This window comes from Phocoena phocoena, chromosome 10, assembly GCF_963924675.1.
Source record: "Phocoena phocoena chromosome 10, mPhoPho1.1, whole genome shotgun sequence".
Classification (NCBI taxonomy): domain Eukaryota; kingdom Metazoa; phylum Chordata; class Mammalia; order Artiodactyla; family Phocoenidae; genus Phocoena; species Phocoena phocoena.
In genome coordinates, this window is record NC_089228.1 from 101452873 (window position 1) to 101456455 (window position 3583).

General features: G+C 41.0%; 1 pseudogene; it reads left to right on the plus strand.

Moving 5' to 3' along the window:
* The first annotated feature begins 2921 nt into the window (after window positions 1-2921).
* LOC136128849 (peptidyl-prolyl cis-trans isomerase A pseudogene) lies at window positions 2922-3235 on the plus strand (annotated as a pseudogene).
* The last annotated feature ends 348 nt before the right edge of the window (window positions 3236-3583 follow it).

Here is a 3583-nt window from a genome sequence, read left to right on the forward strand (position 1 = left end):
TGAGAGAACGAACAGAAGCAGAGGAAAGGAGGAGGGAGAGGGAGAGGAAGCTTAGAAATGATCTGCCATGTTCATCAAAAATTTTGCTCCTGAAGCCCCATCTAAGACTCTGAATCTAAATTTCTGAAGTTGGTGGAGAGGGGGCGGGTCCACAGAAATCTTCCATTTATTTAACCTGAATGTCAGGCGATATTTTTAAGTTTGAAAAGATTACTGGCATCAATAACGCAGGCCCTTAAATCTACTTACTCTTTCTATGACTTTCAGTGGCTTTGCTTTTACTATGTGAAGGTTGGGGCGTGTCTAAAGGATTCCAAACTTCTTTTCTCCCTAATTGTTCCTTAACCAATTTATCCGTCTCCGTGTGCATTTCTTGGAGATGCATAGCAGCAAGGTCAATTTATGAATGAAGGAGTTCAGGATTTGACTACTTAGAGCCCCAAGAAAAATCATCCGAGTATTTAAAATAAACAATATTTGTCACTTAACCACGACGCTGGTGTGCCAGGCATTATTCCGGTCATTTTACATGTCTCACCTAATACAATCCTTCAAACAAGCCCCGTGAAACAAGTATCCTCGCTTTACAGATGATGGAATTGAGGCATCAAGACATAAAATAATCCACTCAAGGTAATGAATGGAGGAGCAGGGACTTCGATCTAGTTAAATTTGCTCCAGAGTTTCAGCCACCATTTAATACTCGCTCAGTAAATGTCAATTTCATCAGAGCAAAACAGACATTTTAAAATTCACTTATTGGTCATAAATAAATCAACCAATAAAAATAAAGCACTATTAACAAATACAGATTTATAACCACGAAAATGATCTCTTCTTAATTCGGCCTTCCGAAATCTGCTTTGACTGTCTCTGCGCTCACGGCTAAACAGCACGTAAACAAAAGTCTTGCACTCAGGGAACACCTGTGAGCTCCCAGGCTACTGGCCGGCTGTTTCCTGGTCAGCTCCACCCGTTCTCAGTGGGCAGGTTTCCTCTGGGGAGCTGCATCTTCTCTCCCATCTTTACAGGGAGCTTCCTCCTGGAGAAGCTTAAAGCAAACCTGTTCTTCCTGCCGTAATCTTCTCTGCAATACACCCGTTAAGGATTCAACCTGGGTTAAATGTGGATTCCTTTAAACAAGAATTTAAATCAAAGACCAAAAGACAGCCCTCAGAATGGGAGAAAATATTTGCAAATGAAGCAACTGACAAAGGATTAATCTCCAAAATATACAGGCAGCTCATGCAGCTCAATATCAAAAACACAAACAACCCAATCCAAAAATGGGCAGAAGACCTAAATAGACATTTCTCCAAAAAAGATATACAGATTGCCGACAAACACATGAAAGGATGCTCAACATCATTAATCATTAGAGAAATGCAAATCAAAACTACAAGGAGATATCATCTCACGCCAGTCAGAATGGCCATCATCAAAAAATCTAGAAACAATAAATGCTGGAGAGGGTGTGGAGAAAAGGGAACACTCTTGCACTGCTGGTGGGAATGTGAATTGGTACAGCCACTATGGAGAACAGTATGGAGGTTCCTTAAAAAGCTACAAATAGAACTACCATATGACCCAGCAATCCCACTACTGGGCCTATACCCTGAGAAAACCATAATTCAAAAAGAGTCATGTACCAGAATGTTCATTGCAGCTCTATTTACAATAGCCCAGAGATGGAAACAACCTAAGTGTCCATCATTGGATGAATGTATAAAGAAGATGTGGCACGTATATACAATGGAGTATTACTCAGCCATAAAAAGAAATGAAATTGAGTTATTTGTAGTGAGGTGGATGGACCTAGAGTCTGTCATACAGAGTGAAGTAAGTCAGAAAGAGAAAGACAAATACCGTATGCTAACACATATATATGGAATTTAAGGGGAAAAAAATGTGACGAAGAGCCTAGGGGTAAGACAGGAATAAAGACACAGACCTACTAGAGAATGGACTTGAGGACACTGGGAGGGGGAAGGGTAAGCTGGGACGAAGCAACAGGGAGGCATGGACATATATATGCTACCAAATGTAAAATAGATAGCTAGTGGGAAGCAGCTGCATAGCACAGGGAGATCAGCTGGGTGCTTTGTGACCCACTAAAGGGGTGGGATAGGGAGGGTGGGAGGGAGGGAGACGCAAGAGGGAAGAGATATGGGAACATATGTATATGTATAACTGATTCACTTTGTTTTAAGGCAGAAACTAACACACCATTGTAAAGCAATTATGCTCCACTAAAGATGTAAAAAAAAAAAAGAATTTAAATCAAACTGAGGTTTTTCCCCACACACCCTACATATTAAATAATTATGAGCAAAAATATGTTATGGGGGCAGAACAGGCATAAATAGGAAAATAGGCATATCTGTGTATATATATATATAATGGAATACTACTCAGCCACAAAAAGGAATGAAATAATGCCATTTGCAGCAACATGGATGGACCTAGACATGATCATACTAAGTGAGATAAGCCAGACGGAGAAAGACAAATATCATATGATATCGCTTACAGGTGGAATCTAAAAAATGATACAAATGAACGCATTTACAAAACATAAATAGACTCACAGACATAGAAAACAGACTTATGGTTACCAAAGGGGAAAGATGGGGGCGGGATAAATTAGGGGTTTGGGATTGATATACACACACTTCTAGACATAAAACAGATAACCAGCCTTGCAGACGCCGCTACCCTGGAGCCTCCCGCGCTGCTCAGCCGTGGTCAACTCCACCGTGTTCTTTGACATCGCCATCGACGGCGAGTCCTTGGGTCGTGTCCCCTTCAAGCTGTTTGCAGGCAAAGTTCCAAAGACGGCAGAAAACTTTCATGCTCTGAGCCCTGGGGAGAAAGTCTTTGTTTATAAAGGGTCCTGCTTTCACAGAATAATTCCGGGATTTATGTGCCAGGGTGGTGACTTCACACTCCATCATGGCACTGGTGGCAAGTCCATCTATGGGGAGAAATTTGATGATAATTTCCTCCTGAAGCATGCAGTTCTGGCATCTTGTCCACGGCAAATGCTGGCCCCAACACAAACATTTCCCAGTTTTTCGTCTGTGCTGCCATGACTGAGTGGTTGGGTAGCAAGCATGTGGTTTGGGGCAAGGTGGAAGAGGGCGTGAATATTGTGGAAGCCATGGAGTGCTTTGGGTCCAGGAATGGCAAGACCAATGGCAAGAAGATCACCATTGCTGACTGTGGACAAATCTAATAAATTTGACTGTGTTTTATCTTAACCACCAGACCATTCCTTCTGTAGCTGTCAGGAGGGCACCCCTTCACCCCCATCTGCTTGGAATATCCTATCATCTTTGTGCTCTCACTGCAGTTCTTTGGGTTCCACATTGTCTTTATCTCCCTCCAAGTTTAGCTGAATTGCAAAGTTAAGTTTATGATTATGAAATAAAAACTAAACAACAAAATTAAATAAATAAAATAGATAACCAACAAGGGCCTACTGTACTATACTCAATATTTTGTGATAACCTATAATGGAAAAGACTATGAAAAAGAACAGATTGTACATATATATAAAATATATAAAATTATGTATATAGGG